Here is a 26,734-nt window from a genome sequence, read left to right as displayed (position 1 = left end):
ACAATGAGGCATCACACTCAATGGAATTCTCTAGCCATTTATGAGAGAGTCAAATGTCATGTACAAAGAATAGAGTTTCTGTAACCCAGCATCATTCTTCCATGTGGAACCTCAAATCTCTGAAAAAATGTTGGGAAGGAAAGTAGGGCTTACTCCTGAAAGGTTCCGGACACCTATAACTTCACTTGACTTCAGTGTGAATGGGGGATGTTCAGCACATCTCAGAATCAGGCTACTAGACCTACAAGTAGAGACATTGGGCCCAGTCCTCAGTTGGTCTAAATCTGTGTAGCTCCATTGATTTCACAGTGGTTTGTACCAGCTGAGGAATTGGCCTACACATTCTAACCTGAGGGTGGATGGAAGTGAGGAGAGAAAAAAAATGAATAGTAAAAAGAAATTCATGGCCTAAATGAGGCACTGGCTGCCTAGGAGTTTGGAAGTGCTGAGTTCAATTTGAATTGACTCATGTTCAATTCCCTGCTCTGCCACAGACTTCCTGTGTCACTTGAGGCCAGATCTGCAAAGATATTTCCTTGTCTAAAGATGCAGATGGGCACCTAGTGGAATGCTTAACATAGCCCAGGGACCTAACTCCCACTGAAGTCAATGGGAGTTAAGCACCTGGGTGCTTTTTTAAAGTCCCACTAGGCACTGATCTGCCTAAATAGCATTAAAAATCTGGACTCAGTTCCCCATCAGTAAACCAGGAATAGTAGAACTGCCCTACCTGTGAGGAGAAATCCATTAAAGACTGTGAAATGTTCAGATACTTCGGAATTGGAGACCACATACATACATATGGGTAGGATGGATGGTCAGAAGGGGTGTGGACAACACTATCCTGAGTGGGATTCTCTCTCTTTTTAGGAAGTCATAGATCCCGTCCCTTCGCCCCTCTGGATGACCTGAAAGGAAGCAGAATTTTGCACAGTATAGAAGTTATGCAACTTACTTTGCAAGACACTCCAAGCGGGGGACAGAGATGGATGCCTTTTATTTTCCTTTTTTAATATAGCTCTTCAGGCCCTAGCAGCTGTGATAGGGATACACAAAGATATTAGACACAGAGCAGAAGATGGAGACCAAGAAATTCCTTGTGTCTCAACAATGTTTAGATTAACTTATCAAAGCAGCACTTGGAGGAGCGGATTCAGGAAACTTGGGATCTGGGCTCTGCTCCCAGAGGGCCAGGATGATGCAGTGAGTATGAGCAAAGCAGCAGGTAGACTATGCAGCCCTGCACAATTGACAACTGCCGACCAGCTGTCTGCTGGTCATGCTCAGAGGGCTGCCTCTTGGGAGGAAGAGCAAGGGCTCAGGAGTGGAATAAAGTCAAACAGCCTGGGGGGCTGGAAGAAAGGTGCTGTTGCAATTGCTGATGCAATTTTTGTGACTCAGGGCCCAATTTATTCCTAATCCCCCTGCTAGTACCAGTGGAATCTATATTATTTTTTAAACCACCACTCTGATCAAGCAGTTACAAAAAAAAAACCAGCTGCCATTTTGCGAGAGCAGACTATAAAGTCATGTGGGAGCTGCCCACAGTTGCAGCTCTAATAACTAAACAACATTGTTCCAAGAGCTGTGCACAGAAAGCAGCCATTGCTACTTCTCTATTAGAAACATAAATTGCAAAGCTTAATACCTGGAAAAGGACAACATGGACAGGGAAAGACAAGCTGGACCTGAACCTCTGAGGTGCTGAGTGCACTCTGTACTCCTATCAACTTCTAAGGGTGCTAAGCACTGGGTACGATTAAGACTAGAGAGGGAAAATATATCTGCAAGTTGCAGTAGAGTGTGTGCGCCTTTACAAGAAACCAGACAAATAATTTCCTTCCGAATTATTTTGCCAGGAACCGACATAAGAAAGAGCCTGGAGTTCCCTGGATTAAACTTCCAGTAGGTTATGTAGATTATTAAGGGAATGTTAATGGGAAGTGGGATATTGTGGCAGCAATAAAAAGTAGATGCTGGATAGGAGAGTTTGCAAATATCTGACAATTAGCATGGTATGAAACTCAAACTGATCTATGCAGCAGCAAATGGCCCCTAGGAACATCATGCCTTGTCCAACTTGATTAGAACTTAGCTGATGGAATTTATACATGTGACAAAGACACCTATTTTGTTAGATACTGTAGCTGGCTGTTAAACCTACCTACTGGTATTGAGTGGGGTTGATATCTTTTCAATGCCTCTCTTTTCAAAGGTCTGAGAAACTACTGTCACCAACATATAGTGAAAGATTGGTAACGGTTCCCTTCTTTTTCCTCATTGGTAAACTTGCTAGTTTTATTCCAGGCATTATTGTTATTATTTGTATTAAGAATTTGTATTTAATAGGTAGTAGGTTTATAACAAAAGGAAGTACCTCACACAATGTACAGTCCACCTGTGGAACTCGTTGCCATGGGATGTTGCAAAGGTCAAAAGTATAAATGGGTTAGAAATAGCATCCGATACATTTATAGAGGATAGGTCCACCAATAGCTATTGGCCAAGATGGCCAGGAACACAACTTCATGCTCCAGGTGTCCCTAAACCTCCAATTGCCAGAAGCACCTGATACTGGCCACTGTCAGATAACGGGTTAGATGGACCAGTGGTCTGACCCAGTACGGCCATTCTTATGTTGCATTGCGGTAGTGCAAAGGGACCCCAACCAAGATCAGGGCACCATTCTGACAGGGGCTTTAAAAATAAGAGACAGGGCCTGCTGTGAAGAGTTTACAATAGACAAAACAAACGGCTGGGGGGAAAGGATGCAACATACAAGCAAAGTGAATAATGTGATGGTCTGCAAACGTCGTGTTAGTTCAGTGATTTTGGGGGTGTTTTGTTTGTTTCGTTTTGTGGGGCACGTTATTGGGAGCAGATAGCTAAACAGAGAGACAAAGGCAGAGGCAAGAGGAGATGCTAAAAGGAGGGGGTATGGAAAAAAGAGGGATGCGGGCTGAGTCTGAATCCTTGGTCATCAAAATCAGGATGCAAATGTAGAACATTAGACTGTATTAAAGTAACCTGATCAACACTGGTGCTTTGTTTTTTCCAGACCAGGATGTGGGTTTGCTTTCCTTAAGGATCAGTAACCCTTTACTTTGAGGAGAAGGAAGAGAGAAGTGTCACTGCCCCTTTGGAGGATAACAGATCTTGCTGCTGGCCTTACAGCTTGTAATGATAGAGCAATGCAATCAGTAACCATGCAGCAGTGTCACAGCCGGGCTCCTAATGACAGTTGGGAAGGTGACTTGTCAGTGGATGGATGAGACAACTCCTTTGTCAGGCCCTGAAGCCCCTCATGTTTCCACCGTCCCACTCAGTGCTACGCAACAGCCAAATGCAAGGAATGCTTAGGCATGTAGTCCTTGCTCCTTCTTGTTATACTGTAGCTGCATTCCAGGGAAAGACAAGATAAGATGCCTCACAGGCAGGATTCCTTAACCTGGGGAAAAGCTGAGGTCACCTTACCACTGGCTGTATCTCAGTGTGAGAGAAAAAATTTGACTAAAAGGGAAGGAGAAGCAAAATACACAAAAAGCAAAACTTCCTGTCTCTCTCTTGTTAATTATAATCCTATTTTGTGCAGGAAACCTGTCTTTCAGTTTCATTTAATGGTTAGTTTCTATTTCAATTCTTTTTCGACTCTATTCTCTTTTAAAATGTTCAGTCCAGCTGGGCGATGGATTGATAAAGGATCATCTGGCCAGGAACTGACTTGCTTGGAATGGATAGCACGTGCACCTAACTTCTCTATCTTTTTAAATATTTCAGTTATTTGAGATCTTTATTTCACATTTCGATTTCCTGTAGTACAGTAAATTTATCTTAGTCACTCAGTCAAGCTCTCTCCTGGCTCTTCCTCCCCCTTATCTTTTCTTCCTCTGTACAACCAAAAACATCTACATTATCTCTGCCGCCGATAAACCCAACTGGTGGTAATCCACAGATCATTTTGATAGGACAGCATCCAAGTCAAAGGCAGAACTTTGAAGTACTGTGTTTGTCATGGGCTGTAAGCTCATTGTTTAAACCCAGCACCTACTTATTTCAAGGTGAAATGTATTTTACAGTCTACTGAAGTAGAAACGTTCTTGGATGCCTGCTGAGCAAAGATGGCACCTCCAAGGTCCAAGAAAGATTTGTAAGGATTGATTTAATTATTTTTTGTAGTTAGAAGCTTTGCCCCATCTATCTATCTAGTTTCTAAGGGATTATCTACACTTAAAACACTGCAGTGGTGCAGCTGCACTGCTTCATTGTAGATGCTACCTATGCCAACGGGAGGGGGTCTCCCATTGGTGTAGGCACTCCACCACCCCGAGAGGTGGTAGCTAGGTCAGTGGGAGAATTCCCATTGACCTAGCACTGTCTACACCGGGGATTATGTTGATTTAACTATGACGCTCAGAGGGGGTGGATTTTTCACACCCCTGAGCGATATAGTTATGCTGACCTAATTTTCTAGTTTAGACCAGGCCTTATATGGCTGCCATCACCATATTGTCGAAGAAAATACAATAGTGAATTTAGCCACCTACCACCTCTGTAAGGTAGGAAGGACTGGTGGAGAACTGAAGTACAAAGAGATTAAGTGACTTGCCTAAGGTTACACAGAAAGTCTGGGCCAAGAACTACACCCAAGTCTCCTGAATCAGAGCCCAGTGCGTTAGCCTGAAAACCATCCTCCTCCTCTTAAAATCAAAAGCAGCCCCAACATAAGTGGGTTCATTTACTTCAATGGAATCGCACACACTTATATCAGGAGTGGACAGATTCAAATTCCGGGGCCAAATCCTAATAGATTTGATCTGGGTTACAGCCAAACAGAAAAATGCCCTTTTTTCTGCATCCCATCAGGGTATGGCACAAGACTGTGAAAATTTCATGGGGTCAGTTAAACTGAAATCTACTGTAACCATGCTGCTGATCCTGAACCCCAGCCCTGATTCAAGTTCTTCCTAAACAACATACAGAACAAGGGGATTTAACCCCCAAGAGGCAGGAGGGTAGGCAGTAGCAGCAATCAGTATGCAGACTTTCTGCTTCATTGGCCCACTCACCCCAAGGTAGAGGTACTAATCCAGCAGGTAGAGAGACACAGCAATAGGTTAATAAAGGGCCTGGTGAAGAACAACAAAAAAAGAACATACCAGTCGCCATCAAATAATCTGCCCCAAGGAAACGAAAAGCTGTAAACCACAGAGTAGGCTACCCTCAGGGTGACTTGAGGCATTTTTGTCACTATTGATGGAGCTCAGTTCAGACCAGTGACCTATAGGTAAAAGATACTTGTATCTCACTGAGGAGACACCGAGTCTCTTAATCTAAATGTAAAAATCTTTTACACATTTTTTAACTTCTGAGCCATTAAATCACTCTCTGCTTTCCTCCCTGTCCCCCCGAACAATGCTACACTAGTGAGCTCAAGTGGATGCCAAGGTCGCAGCTTTGAACTTGAAGCAAGCTGCATTGCCTGATGAGGCGCAGGAGAACTGCGTACACTGTACATTTCAACAGCGCTTCTGGAGTATCCGTTGCTCATTTCTCGGCCCTGACAGAGGCTCAGCATGTCCACCTGCAGTCACCTGCGAACATTTCCCATTACAGACACATCTGCCTCCCGTAGACGCTCTCACGAGAAGAAATATGAACAGTTTAGCTCTGAGCAGGGGAGGCCTGCTGTGGTGCTGTCAAATGCTGTATAAGGGAGGGCGGGGGGAGAGTCCGATGTTTTGACTCTTCGTGCTTCAAACTAGTAAGAGACCTTCTCCCTCTTCCTCCCCACCCCCTTCGCTCTTCAGTCAGCCGCCAGAGACCCTCGCCTGTGGCACCCAACCTTCTCCTTTTGCTGTGTTCACACCAGTTCGGGATGATAAGATACCATGGCCTAACAAGATAATTTCTCATTTTGCATCAAATGACGGTTTGAGAGATGACTAATATAATCTCTCCCCGGGAGTTTGTGATCCACACTTTGCCCTTGAACGCTGCTCAAAATCACTGAATGCAGCAAAGCTGGAGCTCTGTGGATCAACTGCTTTGTATATTTGGCTGGCTGGTCTCTATTTGCCCAGCTTTTTGAAAATAGAAGAGTGGGCATCTCTGACTATTTCTAAGATAAAAGAGTTTGCTTTCCAACCAACTGAAGAGGACATTTATAAAGACGGAAGTGAGGGCAGCAGCCACTGTGTCCAGCTTTTGCACTTCTATAACACCTGCAGTCTGAAGATCTCAAGGCACCTTATAATTGAATAAAACCTCACACGTACACTATCCTATTGCATCACTTCTTTTTCCTGTTACCTCCCGCATCAACTTGTGTAAGTTACACTCATTTTGCACAGCCCAGGAATGACAAATCAGTGCAAGTTACACTATTTTACCACTTATACCATTTATTTGATTGACTTTCAACCCTGTTTAACTGGAATTTGGCCCAGATACTTCCAGATCTGAATTTGGCCGATTTTCTCTGACTCTCAGAGCTTGCTATATAAACTGGGTAAAGAAACAATAAAAATCATAAGAGATCACAAAGAGGAAGATGAGCATATCACAGTGAAGGATGGATACACACATACATACCGGGGAGCATGAATCGTACATGTGTTTAATATCTCATAAATCTCATTGCAGATACCTTGAGATCTAAAGAGCGGCCCAGGCTAGACTCTTTTATCAGTGTCATCCTGAACTTTGGAAGGATCAGCTAAGCAGAACTTCAATAAGAACTATCCCTGGGTTTGATTTTAGTTCTGCAAAACCAAAACCCTACGGATGAGGTTTCATAAATACAAAGCCAAGAAAACACCTGGTGTTCTTTTGTCTTTTTCCAGAATTAACAGCCTCATTTGTGGCATTTCATCACTTTCATTTTCAAACCCAGCTGGAACCAGGAAGAAACATTAAAAATGTTTGGTTTGAATTCTGATGAGGGAGAATCCTAACTGTATTTGATGCAGTTTGCCATTTCCCTAATTCCTGGAAGCTGTGTATTAGTTACTTGTATGGTCCCCATCATCATAACTTCCAAGCTCCTCATAATGAATTCATCCTCGCAAGCACTCCCCTGTGAAGTAGGGAAGCATCATTAATCTCCCCAGTTTCACAGATGGGGAATTGAGGCACTGGGAGACTAAGCTGCTTGCCCCAGGCCCTACAGAGAGTCTGGGGCAGAGCCAGGAACTGAATGCAGGTCTCCTGCGTCTCAGTCCAGAGCCCCAAACACAAGACCATCCTTCAAGAGAAAGGGAGCAGCATTCAGCGGCTCCCCTCTAGCCCCTGATCCCAGGGGCGATTCAGCTCTGCAGTAAACATGAGCATAGGCAGGCCTTACTAGAATGCTCCCATTCTATTCCATGCCTTTGTTTCTTAGACTCCACTGTGCAGCTAGAGAGAGAGAGAAAATAATTGGATAGGAGTTCAAAATAAAATGAACTGGACTCTTATGTGTTCCTCTTAATAAGCAGCCATCTTAAGTTTAAAGGGGTTTGCTGTATGGGGTCTAAGCCAGCAGGTCAAATCCCTGTTTGTTTTCATTTTTGCTGGGCATAGTCAATGTCCCTCAGATTGACAGCGGGAGCAGGCCGTGCACACAAGCAGTTTTCCTGCTAATCATTTTGACTGACATTGGGAGCGGCAAGAGAGAGGGAAACCCATCACCCTTCCCCAACGTCATCTCATTTGCAAATGTCAATTAGATGATCCAGACGGGAGTTGAATTTGCTCTGGGTTAAGGAGAGGGGGAACAGCCTACAGGCTAACAGAGTAAAATGCTGTTATGCTGAGTCTGATTCTCAGATGGGCAGTAGAAGAGAAGGGCAGGATGACATTTTGCCAGCCTGTATTTTTAAGGGTTTAAATGATTCCAACCACTCCCTGATTTTCAGAAGCAGCCTCTGATCTTTCACCTGCAACTAACTGCAGAGGCCAAATAATGTGAATTCATTTTCTAGCACTTAAGTGATTGTGGGCACAAATCAAGTAGTTGTCAAATGTTTACATGCTATAAAAGTGCATGAGCAATTTTTTGAGGATACAAAATCAGAGGCCCAGGAGAGCTTTCTGCATACAAGGCCACAAAGAGGGAGAAAGGGAAGGATGAAAAAAGACACAGAGAGAGAAGAGATTAGAAGACTGTATCCTAAATTTGAAGTAGGGTGAGCAGAAGAACTTTTCCATCTCTGGCCACTATTGTTCTAATAATATAGGGGTTGTCATTAACATATCCATGTTTACCACACTCTGGTGTCTGTGATCCAGCAGTACTTTCCTATGCTAAGAAGAGAACACAAGTGTGATATCTCAGATACTAGTGTGGGGTAACTGGTGACTATTTAATGGTGACCATGTTACTTATTAGTGTTTTACACCTTCAAAGCAGTGCACAACCATCACCATTTGGTCACCCTAATTACCACTGTGAGTCTGTTGAGTATCACGATCCCTGCTTTACAGATGAACAAACAGACACACATTTTAAGTGACCTGCCCAAAGCCACCTCTGAGCTGGGACTGGAGATCCTGGTTCACAGTCCCAGGCCTGGTCCACTAAGTCTGTGCTGCCTCCTCTGAGTGCAGGGTGTAATTCATCAACAGCACGGCGGGTGGTGCCACCGGTGGGAGGCTCTGCTGTACTCATCATCACTGCCAGGAACTTGGGCGGGGACAGAGTCCCAATGAAACTCTGAGTCAGAGAGGCAGATTTGCTAGAATAGTCCCTTCTGACTCAGACTCTTGGCTCAGGAGAGAATTCAGTCATCAGGCTTATGGACCTGGGCTCTCTATTTCTTGTTTTCTCCCACTTGTTTATTAAGCAAACACTGTAATTGTGAACTACGAAACAGCAAAAGCGTACAACTGTTTCACCGTCTTTGCCCGGGCCCAAGGGATAGGCAGTAAAAATATACATTTTACTGGAGTCAGAGGCTTCAGTGGGCTTTGGATCAGGCCCACTGAATCCAATGAGAATCAATCCAGTGGGATTTGGTGCATATGCAGTAAAACAGACCCCGGGGCACTAGCCAGGTGGCCAGCTAGAACATGAAACTAAAAACTCCTTTTGAGAACAGCATGGTGGCTCTGACATGATCCTTTTTGTAAGGTTCCATGGCAGGCCAGTCAGAGTTGGTACAATTTGAGCATGCAGAGGCAGAGTTTAAACACTGGTATACTGGGGGCTTTATTGTACAGCAGGAAAGTGCCTGGGAAGAGTGTCTGAGCCATTGAAGGACCCACAGAAACACAACAGGGTTTCCCACACCCACAATCCAAAGGAAAGGGCTGTTGCAGCCAAGGGTTAAAGTGCAGCTCACTCCAGCCAATTTCCACAAGGAAAGAAGGAAGCCACTCTGGTTCCAACCCTCTTCCTAACAATCCCGGCCAAGATTGCCCTGTCTGGCATCATTGCCATGCTTACACTCCAATCATACACCACAAGGAGGAAGTGTTTGCATGTGGGCAGGGCACAGCCCAAGATCAAAGGAATGGGGATAAAAGTGGCTTTACACTACTTTTGCAGTTCCCCTTCTCTTGGAACCAGTCGGAGCCAGTTTAACCCCTCCCCCGCATGGCAATATAGAGCAGCCTCAGGACTACTCTAATTTACACCTGGCTGCTTCTGACTCCAAGGGGCCATTCCAGCAGCTGTGGATCTCTAGGTAATAATACAAGAGCTCTTGCCAAGCACTGATTTGCCCAAAGGAAACCAGAACTTAGTCCAAATATGTGTGAGTGGGTGGGAAAGGAGTGAATTTACATGGGGGGGGAACACTTTTCTTTTTAAACGGGTCAAATTAACCAAAAAGAAGAGTGGTGAGGATGGGGGTGGACATATCCTGTTATTCTATCCAAACATCCCATTAAGTCTGAAAAGATCTGAAAGAGTTAAGGCCGCTTTTTTCTGTCTCACAGGCTGTCAGCTCTGCTGGTGTGCCATGTGGCATCCCTGCCGACACTAAGCAGTCACATGAAACAGACAGCTGTGCAGAAGCCATCACGTCATGAATGACATTTATGAGTGTGTGTATAAAAGTCCCAAGACATTTGGGCTTCTTTGTCCTTCCTCAGTACAGCCCTCACTTTCCCTTCCTGCCCTCCCAAGTCGAGCTGGTAACTCCTTTGCTTTAAAAGCAAAACTGCAGGGAGAGAGAACTGCGGCCGACTGAGAAATGGCAAGCGAGTCCTGCATACGCTCACAAGGGACTTTGCAAGTGCCCTCTCTCTTCTTATATATGCTGCAGCCTGAAGGGCACTGAAGGGGTTAACCCCACGACTGCCCTCTCTGACATCATCATGGTGCCTACAATCCAGTAACTGCACCATGATGAGAAAGTTTGCATGTGGGCAGTCTGCACTTTGCTGTTGCTTTTTAATCCTTTGAGGGCACTGAGCTTTTCATGTATTTTCAAAAGGGTGGGGCTCTGAGTACATTGCTTCCAATGGCGCCATCTCCACCAGACTTCAGACCTCCCACCCTCACCAGCCTTGGTTAACTCTTCTTGTTCACACCTTGAATTTCCAGAGAGGTCACAAATACGAGAACATTTTCCCCCCTAGACCACAGAAGTTTAAATGTCTCTGCAATGAAGAGTGGAAATGGAGTCTGAGATGCCATGGGAAACATCATTCCTAATAACATCTTCATCATCCCCAGGATCTGACTGGGGAGCAAGCAAATAAAAAGCCATAGCTAAAATAAAGTTGTCTTCTTGTTATTTCTATTTTCATATCAGCACTGTCTGAACACCACAGTCTTGCTTGACTCTGAGGGATCGACTAGCATGAACACAGCACCCCCTGCTGGCAAAAGTTCTGCACAGGCTCAAGGAACCTAAGTACTAGGACTGCCAAACCTGAACTGCACAGATTTATTGTTGGTAGAGGTTTGATGAGAGGAAGAATGGTCTGCTTCACTGGCAGCCTTCAGCTACATCTCTTTCACTTCTGGCTAGATTCTCTCATCGATACCAACAGCAAAGTACTAGGGTAGGGATAGTCAATTATTTCTGGTCAAAGCCAAATTTCTTGGTCAAGGTTTAGTCAAAATCTAGACTCCAGAGAAACATTTTTCACACTGCAATAATGATGATGATGATAATAAATAAATAAATAAATAAATAAATAAAAAGATTTTCGGAGTCTGTTCAATAGCATCTGAAGGTCCGGATTTGCCCCAGGGTCCACTTATTGACTACCCCTCTACTAGGGTAAGATGCTCCATCCCCAGCCCACAGTATCTTCTTTTGAACAGGACTTTAAAGTAAAAGAGGGAATTGGCCTGCTTATTTTTGACTGTACTGACATTTTTAAAGCATCAGGAAGATATTAATTAACAAAAAGAGCATTCTGTCATGTATTCACACACACACACAAACGCACGCGCGCGCACAGCAGGCAGGTGAAGATTTTGTTCTGAACATTATTGGCCAGTTTTTCAAAAGCAGCTTCTGGCTTTTCCAACCCAAGTTTATGTTCCTGCAAAACCCTAAGATTTGGGTTCTGCAGCCTGTATTTGCCCATTCCAATTGATAAATTCTCTAGAAGAAGTGAAGGGACTCTAGTGATTAAAGGAGGACAGTGAGTCAGGTGTTCCGCTGTGCCACTGATTTACTGTTTGACCATGGGCAAGACACTTGATGTCTCTGTGACTCTGTTTCCCCATATGGGAAGGGGAATATTAGCATGCAATGCCACAGTGGTTACAAAATCTTAATTGGTTAATATTTATAAAGCATGTTGAAATTCTCAGATGGAAAATCCAAAGTTTTATTGTGTGTATTTACAGTGTATATGTTTTATATGAGATTTTTAAATGCCTCAGGGAGGCATTTGGGGGCAAAATCAATTGACTTTGGTCATCTAATGGCATCTCACCTCCTCAAGAGTTGAAATACCATGAGAAGATCTGAACTCTTGTTGTTTCAGACCCATAAATAGCTGCTTGGCACATGAAAACACACACAAAAATAAATACACCAAGATATTTATATTTATGTTCCTTGCCACGTGATTTGCACATGCAAGTGCCATATGCAGGAGCGGATTTTGTGAATGCCAAAAAACTGAGTGTGAAAAACTGAGATAGTAATTTAATACGGCATGTTGAGTTTCATCTGAAAACTTTCAATTAGTCTACAGTCAATTATTCTATGACTTTCAATTAGTCTACAGTGGGAATCTTGGGAAAAATTCACTAAAAGATTGATTCCAATAAATTGATGCCAATTAATTATTAATAAGGGAACAATCCTGCTTTGACACTGGATGGGGTGGATTACATGGTATAATAGGTCTCTTTAATTTATAACCTTTCTGGTTCTAGGATTTGATAGTCTACAGCTTCAGACTTTATAAGAATGAATATTCAGTCATGCTAGCTAGGGTTTTGACATGCTGGTACATTCCCACGTAAGTAGTGAACAAAAGGTTTCTTTTCTCTCTTTCTGCAGAATGCAAACAATTCTTGGCACTTTATTATTTTTTTTTTTAAGTAAAAAGCTTTTTAAAAAATAACCACCAATCTTGTCTACTATGAAATACATGACCTTTCACGTCTCTCAAAAATCACTGGGATATTACATGCAAATTTCAGTTTTCATTAAAATACCCATTATCTCAAAATCCCATTAATATTCACCATGAAAGAGTACCTAGGAAAAATGGAGAAAATCCTTATTCTGGTTGTATCTTTATGCCTTTCCTCGTGTCACTGTCTTTTCCCAACTCTTCCTTGCTCCCCAGTCTTTACACAGCCTATTTAAATGCAGGATTGTGTGTAGCACTTTATAAAGAGAATTTAGCAATCACAAAAGCTCTGGGACCGATACCCCTGAAAGCTGAAGTCTTCTCTCTGTCAACAGTACAGAGAGCACCAGTGCAAGCTTCCCCACCAATAAGCCTCAACCCCAAGCTGGGAAGACCACCTCTAGGGGCAACTTTGTTCAATGGTCCTTGGCCTTTGCTGAAACTGCCAATTAGTGCTAGCTTTGGTGGTGATTTTAGTGATACAGAGCCCTGTCCACCAGGAGAGGGGCTGAGACCACCAATCTCATTTCACATAAGCCACCAGATGGATACAACTTTCAATCAGGGCTGAATTAAAACAGAAAGCTAGAGATGAAAAGGTCTCTAGCCCATTACCATTTCTCTGAGCCATCCAGTCCCCTGGAATTAAGCATTGCAGTGGGGTTCCCAATAAATATGTCTACAGATCAGTGATTTATTCATAGGGGGAGCCATGGAAATTCCTAAACCCTCTTAAATATCTGTTTCCTGGCTCCAAACAGTCAATAACTTGCCAGCAAGGGAACATATTTGTCCTATCCTCTATATATGTTTTCTGCTTTTCATTATAATTTGCTAAATAATACATTACAATGAGTTATTTATCACACTCAGCAGCTTCAAGATCTTTATGTGGCTCCCCCTCCCTAGGAACTTCACAGATAAATCACTTACACAAATATCTGACTGGCACTGCCCTAGTTCTGAGTGCATTTTCTCTTCACGTGTACAGCACCTGTGTGCATTGGCTGTGAGGCTGCATTAAGACCCATTCTTCACTAAATTAAACAGCATCTTTTTGCCCCAGGATACTGATGTCTCTCTCTATTACTCCTCTACTTGTGGTCTTTCTATGGAGGCCAGGCAAAGGGCAGGGGGAAATAAAAATAACGAGAGAGAGAATAAGGCTGGGGAAGAAAAAAGGCAATTGGAAAGTGCTGCTGGGAACGCCGTTTCTTCTAGTCCTAGGCACTCAGACTGAATCAGTGGAAAATACTAGCCTGATGCCCCAGCAAGGTGGAATCATATATTGAAATAATTGCCAATTTGGTTTGTGGCCTTTGGGATTTTTGTTATACTTTTTAAGGAAGGCTGGATGGTCTGGGCCAGTGTAATTAATAGATCAAGTGCCAACTACGTTGAATACCACATTTTGATCTAGGAATCTGCACAACAGCTGTGCTCCTCGGGGACGATGCCGATCACAAAGCCTAAGACAAAGTGTGTGAGAGCTGGGGACACACATTTGCAATCGAGGGGATCTGGCTATGGAACAAATTCCCTGAGGAGATCAGTCAAATCCAGTGTCTGACCACCTGCACAATACATTGCAAAGCTTTCCTCTTTGAGAAGGCCTTTCACCACAAATGACATTCACAATCCAAACATTGTTTTTATTCCCCAACCCCTCTCCTCCCCCATCTGCTTTCCCTACAAAAAAAATACATGTCAGAGATGCCGTGAAGTCCACAAGGAACTTTGTTGTTAGTGATTTTACTTGGAAGGCACTCAGACACTGTGGTGATGGGTGGCAGTATAAACTCTATGGGTGCGGCTACACTGCAGCTAGGTAATTCCCTGCTTGGGTAAACGTACGCACATTTGCTCTGATCAAGCTAGCATGCTAAAAATAACAGGGTGGCTGTGGCGGAACGAGCACCGGGAGGAGTCAGCTGTCCTGAGTGCAATCCTCTCCAAGATGCGAGGTACGAACTCGGGTGGCTAGCATGAGTCACCACTCATGTCGCCTCAGCCAGGCTGATCTGTCTACCAGAGCTGGGAATTACACCTCCCAGGTGCAATGGAGAGATACCCTAAGACAGACAGGCAGACTGTGGGTAAAGCCCTGGTTCAGGACTCAGGAGATATGGATTCATTTCCCAGCCTTGACACAGATTTCCTGTATGACCTTGAGCAAGGAACTTACTTCCTGTGCCTGAGCTCCCTGTTTGTAAATTGGAGATAAAACTTCTTCCCGTCGGCCGCTTTAACTTATGTAAGGGACTGCTTCAGTACCCCCTTTAGCCTAGAATCCAGAGTGTGCGAGGGGGCTTAAAGGACCACCTTTGTCCCTTGTCCCAAGAGGCACATCCCTGAATCTGTTTCTCAGTCTTTGGCTTCTCTGCTAAAACATCGAACCAGGCAGCCCATCAGTGCCAACTATAGGGGTAGTTTACGCATCTAGACCTCCCCATCTGGGAGCTAGATTGAGTGCCACCAAACTCATTCCATATGGATTGCTCACTCACTACCAGTCTTTTGAGGTGAAATCCTGGTCCCATTGAACTCAATGGCAAAGCTCCCATTGACTTTAACGTGGTCAGGATTTCATCCTGGATCTCTATCAACCTAGCCACTATCTGAATCAGTGGCCAAGAAGTGAAGGGTCCTATAGCCTGTTTACTAATCCCACGCACCATCCATTCCCTACTCCCTGCATCCGCAATTGTGCTCAGCGCAAGTCCCAGCTATCGGAAGGGACAGCGTAGCACTGTAACTAGGATGTGAGCCTAGTCTTGCCAGAGACCTGACAAACCCTAGTTGAAGCCTGATTGTTCCTTTGTAGTGCTGTAAATGCTTACAGATGTTTGTTGGCTTTCATCTAGTCTATGCATTCCAGTGGAGAAAAATATCAGGTACCTGTAAATATGTAAATATTTTAATCTCTTAAAAAAAAAAAGATGAGCTTCTATTCTGCTTTTTTTCTTTTTAGCTGCAGGAGCCTGGGTGTGAAAAGGCTGGAAGCATCCTGTCTACCACATGGGCAAACCACAGAGGAAGGATGATGATGATAACCTAAGTCAAACACTGTAGCAGATCTGATTGTCATTAACTCCTTGAGCACTAATCTCTAACCCCCCTTTCATCTGCTGGCAAGATTTCAGTGACAAATGAATGAAATCTGGGGCAGTGAATCTGAATATGTGGCAATGGATCAAGCTGGCATGGGGGCTGCCTCCAGCTCTGTGCCAATCTATAATATACAGCGTGTGTATATTTATATCCCTTCAGGACTGGGAGTCTCAATTTGGTAGACAGTTGGCACAATCGCATGCATGAATGGGAAACACAAACTGAGCCAAACCTGAAAGTTAGCCCCCCAAAAAAGGGGGAGGGTAAAGAAGGGAAATTTGGCACTGAAGCTGTGTCGACACTATAGAATTGAACCATTTGTAAAAAACCAGGTGGCGACAACTGAATTAAACACAAATGATTTAGTGCCCTCGCTCTACCCACGGTGAGCCAGCCAAAGGTGCTCTGCCTGGCAGCCCCAGTTCTATTCTAGTGCTGTTCTAAATTGTTTAAGTGCAATGGTCTCTGTGTACATAACCCACAGCTCCTGGGATAGCTCCCACAAAAAGCCCATTTCAGGATATTTTAAAAGGCACTGAGGGTATCACGGGGAATTGTGGAAGTAGAGATCAAATTCTCATAATTTCATAAGCAAGTCTAACAATTCCTTCTTTCTTGGACTCTGGAATACAGGGCCTCAACCCGTGCACCATCTTCGTAAGAAAAGCTGAGGGATGTGGCCTCGAGTGTAACCCTTTGGAGAAGCAAAATTGCATGCAAAATCATATGACTGTATGTGCAAGCGCGCAGCTGGGCATGCAGTTACCTGAGTTCGTATGCAAAAATGTCAGTATGTTGTGGGTGAATCTCCAGTTGAAAATCTAGGCAGGGCCCTGAGCTGGGAGTCAGGAGACCTGAATTCTATTCCCAGTTTAGCCACCAACATGGTGTGTGACCTTGGGCAGGTCACTTCACTTGTGACTTCTCTTTTCTCCTTCTACCCTTGGTCTGTCTCATCTATTTAGAGTCTGAGCTCTTTGGCGTAGAGACTGTCACTCACTCTGAGTTTGTACAGCACCTAGCATTCTGGGGGCCCTATATCAGTTAAGGCCTCTAGGTGTTACTATACTGCAAATAAACAATAAGTATTAGACCTCTGGGCCATAAGATATTTCACTCGCACATTATCTCTCAGTCATGGAGATGTGGACCTTCCCTCTCCCAAAAGCCCTCCTCCATACAGGGGAGCTTCAGTGGAGCCCAGTGTGAATCCCCCATATCCAGCCCCACCCGGCATTACAATACCGCATCAGCTTTTCTGTCATCAGCAACTCCTGCACCCTCCAAGGGCAAGGGGCTAGGCATGTACTGAATTAAAAACTACATCCCCGAGCCCTGTTTGTCCCCTGCACCTCCAAAACCAATGCTGTTTGCTCCCAAACATCTACCGGCAGAGGATGACTCAGCCAGGCCCCTCCGCAGACAATGAATGGGAGAAAGGCACATTGTGCAGCAATGACCTCATTTACAATAACATCAGCCACGCACGACATCCCCATTGAACATGAGCTCAGGCGACTGGCCTTCACGAGTGGTGGACGTGAAGAAAGGGTGCTCTGTGTTCCATCCTGGAGCAGAGGGAGTGGACAGAGCCTCACTAGCTTTCAGCTTTCCGATAGCCAGCAGTTGCAATGATGGATTTTAATAAGAGTGGCAGTGAGATCTGCACGCATGCAGGAAACTGGTAATTTTCCAGGGCGGGGAGCTGGGGAATTCTAGACTGAGTGACTCACTAGGAAAAAGAAATTGGTTTGTTCAAATTGGTGTTATTTCCCCCTTAACTGCAGCGTGTGTGTGGTTTTCTTTTCCTTTTTCTTCCCTTCCAAAAGAACTAAGTGTTGACTGTCTTTATGTGTGCAGTCAGGACGAAGCAGGGAAGAGATTAGTAAATGTCTGCATGCATAACACCCGTGGTACAGAGACAGACAAGCAGATGGCCGTTCTTAATCTCCCCATCCTAACTGTCACCCCAGCTCAGGAAAAATGGAAAAACTCTCATTGGCTCCAGTTACTCATTTACTAAGGTCTCGGAGTGCTCTTGGGTGACAGTGATACTGTTTGAAAGTGCTGAACTCTGTGGGGAGGAGCTGGCAAGCTCAGAGTTTATGGGGAAGAGTTTCTTGTGTCTTTGTTCCTAGTTTAGATCCGGCCTGCTCTGTCTTATGTGAAATTGCTTTTGTGTGGGCACACATGCACTCAGAATTTACACTGCGCTGTTATGAACTCATATGAATGCTTGGGTTCTCTTCCCATTTCTGCAAATGACTAACCATGCAACCTTGTGTGAGTCACTTAGCCACTCAGTGCTTCAGTTTCCCCCTCTATACGCTATTTCCCAGAAGGAGCGGCTATGAAGCTTAATTAATTGTCTGTAAAGCTTAAATAATTGTTTGAGATGCTGTGACAAAAGGAGTTAGCAGAGCACCATTTATATTACGGAAGTGACCAAAGGTCCAAATTAGGACCTCGGCCCTGTTGTGCTGTACAGATACTAATAGACAGCCACCGTCCCATTATTAATTATTATTATTTCTCCTAATATTAGAGGGAGCATAATTTGGGGACAGAGAATGTGTATTTCCCATAATCAATTTTTTCCAGCTCAGCAACAGTGGAACTGACCTGTCAAGACAAATTATTGTCTGTGGAGGCTCGTCTCTCATTCCACCTCCGACTGTCCCTTTCGTGGTACAGAAACACTGACTGATATTCAAAGCACTCATTATTTTTTATCATAAAACACTGGCCAGAGCGGAATCGTGGTTAAAACTGGCCAAACCAGTTCAAATAGAACCTGTTTTTCCTTTACTCCCAGCAACGTATGAAGAAGCATTAGACTGTAACCTTGATATTCTTCCTCTTTTTTTCTGAAAACCTCTATAATCTTTAATAAAAATAAAGCTTAACCATTCCCCCCCCCCCCCCCAAATTAAGGGAAACCAATACACTTTGAACCATAAATTCTCAGCATGGTTTTTACTACAGATTACAATAACAATACTTCCACCTGAGGTCTTGAAAGCAGTTGGCAAACATTAAGTCATTAAGCTTTCTTGTTTCATATGGTATATAGGTAATCCGAGGCACAGAGAGAACAAGGTGAGCAAGTGGCAGAGGAGGGAATAGATTTAGAAGTCTTGGCTCTCCTGTTCTCTGCTCTGCCTACTCGATTATACTACCTCCAAAGCAGCCATCGCTACATCACAAACCATTTGTATCTTTTTAAATAGATGGGGCCAAATACTCCCAGGCCAGGAGTGTAACACCACTGACTTTCATCAGGGCTGAATCTGACCCAGGATGTTCACAGGTGACTTCTGCGCATTATGCTTTTCTACCTACTGCCCTTGATTACTTCAGTGCTGAAACACAGGCAGCCTCATCTAATCGACCCTTCGTTTAGCCAGATGTCTGGGTGTTTCCAAAAGTCTCCTCCCCCTGCACAGTGGCTTTATATACGCTAACAGCCGCAACTGTCATTTCCTGGGTCTCGCTCATACCCAAGAGGGCTGGATTCTTTGGAAGAGTCCCGACAGAGTACTGAGTGATGTCAGCTGCACGCAGACACAGCCAGTTGACAGCACTTGTGTTCCTACAAGGGCCTCATCACTTGGTTCCCCCACTGATTACATTGTTGGAGGAAAGACTGGTAAGATGCTGGTGATATTGGCTAAGTAGGAGTGGCACCAGTATACCCTGAAGAACCTTAAAATGAACCCCTCTCTCCAACCATGAAAGGTGAGGTCAGTGCTTGACAAAGGGCAGGTTTTTATTGCTGTTGAACTGAGACACACACATCTCTATTCTTCAATCAAGGAAGATACAACTACAAGGAAAAGTTCTAGTTAAGCCTTAATGATCCTTTCCAATTATATGGTGTCTTCCTTCCAGAGAACTCAAACTGCTTTACAAATACTGATGAGTTTAACCTCACAACGTCCTTGTGAAGCAGCTATCATTGTCCCATTTTACAGATAGGCAAAATGAGGCACAGAGAGGCAAAATGACTTGCCCTGCGTGTGTGGCCGAACCAGGGACAAAACCCAGTCCCTCTGTTTTAACTGTAAGACCATCTTTCCATTTTAGCCAACTAATCCAAGCTACCGAAGAGGAAGGGACCACCAATGGAGGGCAGGTAGGGTACAAAGGGAAATGCAGACATAAAAATGCATCTTCTTTTTATTTAAAAATGTATGTCAATTAATTGCAGTCCTCAAGCTCCTGGAAAGCTGTTTTGGGGTTGCAATGATTTTGGTACCCCTCCCCTAAAAGCTAAGGGGTAAACTACCATGTAGCCCTACCATCTCAGGAAAGATAATCGCTGCAATTTTGGACTGGTCTCTGAAAAAATCTCATACTGCTTTGACCAGACCAAGCTGCTAGGTAAAAAACTAATCTTTACCTGCCAGCTTTCTAAACTTTATGGGACCCCAGAAAACCTATGAGAGAGTTGCTTATTAAAAAGTTCTCCAGCTCATTTCTCAGTGTGTTTGATGTTGATTTCCAGTTAATTTAGTGCTCCTGAAACTAGCCAGCTGATTTGAAATCCATGAGATAGATGGAGCCACAGTGAATGTGTGGCTCATGAAACTAGCCAGATTGACAGCTCTGGAGACTGAAGTCCTCTGATGAGCCAGAGACCAGGTACAGTATGGCTTTCTCAAAGTCCTTTGCTAATGGGCTTCAGCTCTGACAGAGCAACTGACAATGGTGGGAGAACAGTTCCTGTCTCATGGCCCACTTAGTTTATTGGGACTGTCAACAAGGATGTCAAATGTGGCAGGTTTCTGCAAGGTGGACATATGTCCTCAAGGTACTTGGCTGAGTCCACCAAACTCAATTCACACAGGCTAGATGGTAATGATTTTCATCCTGTTCAATGCTGGGATGGATGCAACTTACAAGTGAAAGCTCCACATATCTTTACTGGTTCTCTGAACCACTCTCTCTCCCCCTCTTCCACCCTCCAGCCCCCATCTTTATATCATCTTCAGATATTAAGGACTCTATATTCTAAACAAATTTGTAATAAACTCATGGTTTTTACTGTAATCTTGTGTCTATATCTCCCCAGCATGATTTATAAAAAAGCTGAGGGTTTTATTTATTGCCGACTCAGAATTTGCTATCTCCAAATATCCAGTTCGCTCATTATTTCATTTTGACTTTTTTAAAACTGAAGAGATAGTCTAGTCCCATGATTTATTCATCAGACTATGATTTACACACATAATACAAATCCGATCCTGAATCACGAGCTAGGGGCAAGCCTCTATAATTCATACCTCTCCCTTACACACCACATGGACACTAGGTCCCCTGCTGGAGCTCCACAGAGCATTCTCTCTATAGAGCAGATTAATTGTTTTCCCTGGGATGACTCACTTCCTGGCACCTCCTATGCTCAACATGGTAGGAAGGGTCTGGCAATTCTTCTCTTACGGCTGTCGTTGCAGTGACCCTATGGATTAGCCACAACACCTGCAATTACAAGTGCACAACCAAAACAATTCGGCCTGATTCTTACTTGCACCAGGGTTTGGGTAGCATAACTCCTTTGCATTTAGAACATCACCATTTAGAGCTGGTAGTGTTTTACATCCACTTGGCACTGGTATAAGGGATCACACTGGGTGCAAGGAACAGAGAATGCAGCTGTGGCCTCAGTGGAGTTCCTCCTGATTTAAGGCAGTGTGAGGGAAAGAATAAGCAGGAGTCAGAACCACTTTGTTAAAGCACAGTTACACCCGGTTGGAACAGGGAGGTTGTTGAGTTCTCCGATAGCAGACCATGTACCTGTATGTGGGCAGAGCCAGGCATGTGCCACACCATATCATTTAATCACTCCTTTCTAGCCAATATATACAGCACTGAGACCCCTCAGTTCAAAGAAGCTTATAGTAACTTTCTGCACATCATATATTTCCTTTCATCTGAGAATCTCTGAACAGCCTCAAACAATTCAGGAAGTCCCAAGACCCCCTCTGAGATAGGAAGCATTTTTATATCAATTTGACAGATGGGTAAAATTGAATCACAGGAAGGTTAAGACCAAAATTGTACTGTAAGCCAGATCCTCAACTGGTGTAAATTAGTTTAGCCCAGTCTATCAGGAATAGACTCCCAGAGTCCTGAATCCCAGTCCCTTTCTGTAACCATGAGGCCATGCTGCCCAGCTTTACCCCTCTGGAAATAAATCCCTTGGTAGACAGACAACACATCGGTGCAGAAGTGACCACGGCTGTGGTGCAAAGCTCCTCTCTCCTTTTTAAAGGCAGACAGAGCATCTCAGCATCCTGCTACCTGCACCATGAATTTCTTTTGGCATTTCCAGACCCACACATGAGAATTCATGAGACCACAATAGGAAATTAGGTTATTTTTAAATAAGAGGAGGAAACAGTGTCTTTGTGTCAGACAAGTGGAAGAAATCCAGGACCAAGAGACTGCAGAGCCTCGCCACTTCAGACAGCAGGTGCTCTCCAAGATGTGGTTATGGCAACAAAATAAATGACGGATAATTGCTTTTGTGACAACTTGCCAATTAAATTAGACTCAGCAGAATAACATAATGACAATTTGTTATGCTCTGGTGGGCACTAACATACCAATCATAATTAAATGCTATGACTGAAATAGAATGCTGCTCTACACAGGAATATATAACCCCAATTCCCTCCCAGTGAAACATTATAGGTTCAGTCTTCATTTTAATTTTCTGGAGGATAATAGCATTAGTCCACGTCAGAATGAACTTGGAGTATGCATACAAGCAGTAGCACGGGGAAACAGACCAAGATGAGGACAGCAGAGCTGCTTCTGCTCTTGTGGGTACCCGCCAAAACACACCCCTTATGCAGGGGTGCCTCAAAACAGTGGGGGACACTCTCAGCACACTCATATCCTGGGAAGATTTCCAGATCCCTGAACAGAAGGAGCAACCAAAAAAGACAGGGCTCGAGAATCCAGCCTGGCTTTTAACACGGAGCCTAGTGCCTGCTGGATCAGGACTGTAGAGGTTTAGTCAGGGCAGTGTGAGTGCCCATGCAGTGCAGACTGGATCAGTAAAGCTCTTACCTTCCCCAGCATTAGCTCTTAGAGCTCTGATTTAATGAACTCCCATTAACTGGGAGCACAACACAACATCCTCCTTTTACACCATTCCCCGAATCACTTCACAACTAGGCCCTGTTCATTAAAACAAAGACACAGCGAATTATTTTCATCTAGATAACTGTGAGCTATCAGGTTCCCCACGTAGTCCTAGTTATCAGGCAGTAACCATAAGTGAAATTCACCCCTGTGCAGAGGAGCCAGCACAAGGCCTTGGCACCACTTAAGTCCCACTCAACCCTCTTTTGCAGGCTTAAGTGTTGCCTAAGGGCTTGTGCTGCCTCTCTGCACTGGATGAATTTCATTGGGTAACAGTAAAGATTGACTGGTTTCCAATATCATTGGACAGCAGAGTGCCAACCTTTCCACGGGACAGAAACTGAACCCTTGCTCTCTGCCACCAAACACAGACCCTATGGCAAACTAGAGTCCACAAGGGGAACTAGACTCAACCGTCTTGGCTCACTGGCTATGTAGGCTAAAAGCAGGCCAGGTTATGCAAATCCCAAAATGTGTAGAGTCTGGGAGAACTGAACGGAGATCTGACCCACCCCAAGTTTTGGTTTCACAACAATTAAAACCTGACCGAAAAGGTTCTGAAAAGCAAAACCCAACTTTGCAACCTTTCACTGTTTACTAACATCCCTCCTTAACACCCGGTTCTTCCAGGATTGCTCTCATCCTTCCTCTGCTCAACAATAATCTCTCCCCATTCTCCCTTCCCAGAACTGTTGTCCCATGTCTTGTTTATCTTAGACTTAGCTCTTTGGAGCAGGGAATGTTTCTTACTCAACGGAAGTTTATAAGCTAATTAGCAAATTGTGCCATGTCTTATGCCATGTAAATCCCCAGTGCTACAGAAGCAATGTTTAATATTTTAAAAAATAATCCCAACCCAACTGTTCAAATGATGTTCTTTTAAAAAAATATGCTCCCTGTCCATAACAGCTGCCATTAGAGAGGGCATTGCTAAGAAGCAGCGGGGCACTGCGCTGAAGCAAAGCTCTCCTGAGAAGTAGGTGTTAATAAAGCCACTTACTTGGTGTTCTCATTCCAGGTGTTGATATCACACATACAGACGCCTCAGACTCCAGTTTTCCTTGGGTCGACAGTTCCTCAGAGAGCTGCCTCCGCTGCCACAACTGCTTTCCTGGCAAATGAGTGTAAAATGACCAGCTCGTATGCCTAGCCCTCCTGACAGTCAAAGATCTGCAGGTGTAGGCGCTACACAGAATGAAAGAAAAGAAAGAAAGAAAAACAGATCCAAATCCTGTTCCTTGAGGAGAGCCGATAAAACTGATAAAACCTATCTAAATTCCAGGGGTGCAAAGGAAGCACCATGTTATAAGACTGTCGTGCTCTTGGGTAACAAAGGCCTTGTACTCTTTGGGAAATCTCATCGTACCTTTTCGAAGATGTTGCGTATGAAAGAATGAGACACCTTCACCACCCCACAGGAAACTAAAGCTCCAATGCACACAGCTCTCTAGAAGATTCCGCAGCTCAGCACCAGGAGGCCCCAATCCCACGAGTGGGAATACATAGAGGCCAGTTGAAAAGGAACAGCATTTTACTACAATGCTATTTTGGTTGTACTGAGTGCTGGGGTTCCAGTATTTGGGCGTTCATATTAATAGCTTTATCTAAAAGAAAAAAAAAAGACGATATTAAATAACTTATTACCCACCTCTCTGTAAAACGTGGAGTTGGCAAGGCCTGATCAGCTGCTGTTCAGCAGAGCTGGTGAATTGTTTTGGATGCCCCAAATCTAGAACCTGCTCCTCTAATTCTTACTTCCACTGACCTCACCATGGGATAGCATGGATGGTATTTAATCTTCCAGCACGTGCCTAATAATACAGTTAGAGATGTGTTACTGCTCACTAATGCATATCCAAGCACCAACGCAGTCTAGCTTTGTCTAGTGGTGACTGCAGGGGATGAGGAATCAGAACTGCAAGGTTCTATTCAGTCTTTAACTCCCTGTGCAACCTCACACACATTACTTCAGTGTTTGTGCCTCACTTTCTGCATCTGTAAATCAGGGACAATTGCCTATTATATCAAGAAGCTGCCCAAATTCATGGCCTGCTCCTGCAATTTATGCAGCTAACCCCGTTAATGTCAATGGGGCCCCTCCAGTTTATACAGGCTGCATGAATCCACCTTCGGGCTAGTTCTTTCTTGGATGATACCGCCCTTTGAGTAATAGTGTATATCTCTAAAAGGCTTAATTCTGATGATCGATTTATCTATCTAGAACACATCATCAGAGTGAGACTCAGTTGTAGCATATTACACAAAACATGCCAAGATAGAAAATGGGGCTCAGTGCATTTACAGTCAGACAGTGTGGACATACAGAAATCTCCCTTCCTGGCATAGTGCTAGACCTATAGTATATTTGCATCACTTACCTTACTGCTCATACCATTATAGCAAACGAGCAACCTGGATACAATGTCTATTCTAGGGAGCATGTGGTCAAGTCATTAAAGCGGGCAATGTTGGGAGTCAGGATTTGTAGGTTCTAATCCAGGCTCTGCTAATAACTTCCTGTGTGACCTTGGGCAAATCCCTCAGGCCAAAAATGTCAAGCATGGCCAGTGGCTTTGGGTACCCAACTCGAGTAACCTGGAAACTTATTGTCAGAGAGGCAGAGCACCCCCAGTTCCTATTGCTTGAAAATAGGATTTCTGGATGCCGCTGGGAGCAAAGAGCCTAGTAATCAACACACTGGCATATACTGTTACTTAAAGTAGCTCAGCAGCCATGGTGGAGCATGGGAGGCAGATGGGCTGCTACATGAACTCCCTTTGGTTAGCTTTCAGGAAGAAAGAGGTCAGCAATTTACCTCAGCAAAGGTCAGATGGCTGCTCTATAATGGGGTGTAGGATTCCGAGGCAGCTAAAGCCTGGCTCCAGTCATTAATGAGTGTCACAATACCGGAAGCCAGGTTTGCCAGGCATAAGGAAATTATTTGAATGCATGATTTTGTCCTGTGAAGGGCAAATGACAAGGTCACATCTGCTCCTTTTACATAAAACCAAGAGAGGCCTTTCTCAGAACACCACAGTTGTTAGGCGGTAGATTAAGTGGATCAGACAATGCAATTTAGCTTCTCATGTCCAAGTTCAGCTAGAACCTCTATTATTACATCATCTCCAGTTCTGATTACAACAGTTAAATATCCCTACAGGCACCAGATCATAGGGAACACGGAGGGATTCTTTTTGATGGATGTTTTGCTTTTTCGGTGCTAGTATGAGACTGCAGTAACAAAAATAAAGAGGCAGGGCCAATGTTAATACTACTACAATGCACATGAAGAGCAATTTTCAGCGGTGTATCTGAAATTACTTTATGCACACTAATTAAGGCTCTCGGGCAATGAGGAATACAATGAAAATGCATGGAGAGGAGAGAGATGAGAGGAAACATTGTCATTGTTGCACGTATTCACTAAAAGAAGTACCAAAAAATTAGTTTTCCTCCCCTTTACACAACTATCTACTGTGCAATAAAATAAACGGACGTGCTTATGGGGACTTTGCTCCTTTGGATCCCTAGATTCTCTGAAACTTCCACAGTGAACTCACACAGACTTTCTCAAAACTTGCAATAGTATAAAAGGAAGCTAACGTAAACCTAGACCCCTGGAAATAGCGAAAATGCTTCAGCTCCATCTAGTGGATAGAAGCCAAGTGAACATGAGAGATGCCAACCAAGCTTTCCACAGCGACATTTGCAAACAATCAATATCTCATTACTAACCGTAATCACAAGCTGGTGTTTGTTTTTGTGGAAATATACCTCAATGAGTGACACACACTCACTGCACGAGTTGGTGGTACAAAGTCCTAAAAGCCAAAATAATTATTAGTAGTGACCTGCATACACACATGCCCAAAGTAGGAGTGATTGATTGCATATCTTTTTCATCTAAGCTCCTAACAAAAACCCAAAGCTTCGGATGAAG

At 44.0% G+C, this 26,734-nt stretch overlaps 1 long non-coding RNA gene across 1 annotated transcript; it reads right to left on the bottom strand.

Annotated features, from left to right (window-relative positions):
- Positions 1 to 403: 403 nt before the first annotated feature.
- LOC119563869 lies at positions 404 to 24,748 on the bottom strand. The gene is made up of 3 exons (XR_005222600.2): positions 24,443 to 24,748; positions 23,795 to 23,979; positions 404 to 908 (listed from the first exon to the last, which is right to left on the bottom strand). It is a non-coding gene; the product is annotated as an uncharacterized LOC119563869 (long non-coding RNA).
- Positions 24,749 to 26,734: the final 1,986 nt, after the last annotated feature.

This window comes from Chelonia mydas, chromosome 17 (assembly GCF_015237465.2).
Source record: "Chelonia mydas isolate rCheMyd1 chromosome 17, rCheMyd1.pri.v2, whole genome shotgun sequence".
Classification (NCBI taxonomy): domain Eukaryota; kingdom Metazoa; phylum Chordata; order Testudines; family Cheloniidae; genus Chelonia; species Chelonia mydas.
The sequence above is the reverse complement of the archived record's forward strand: the minus strand, read 5'-3'. Positions and strand labels throughout refer to the sequence as shown.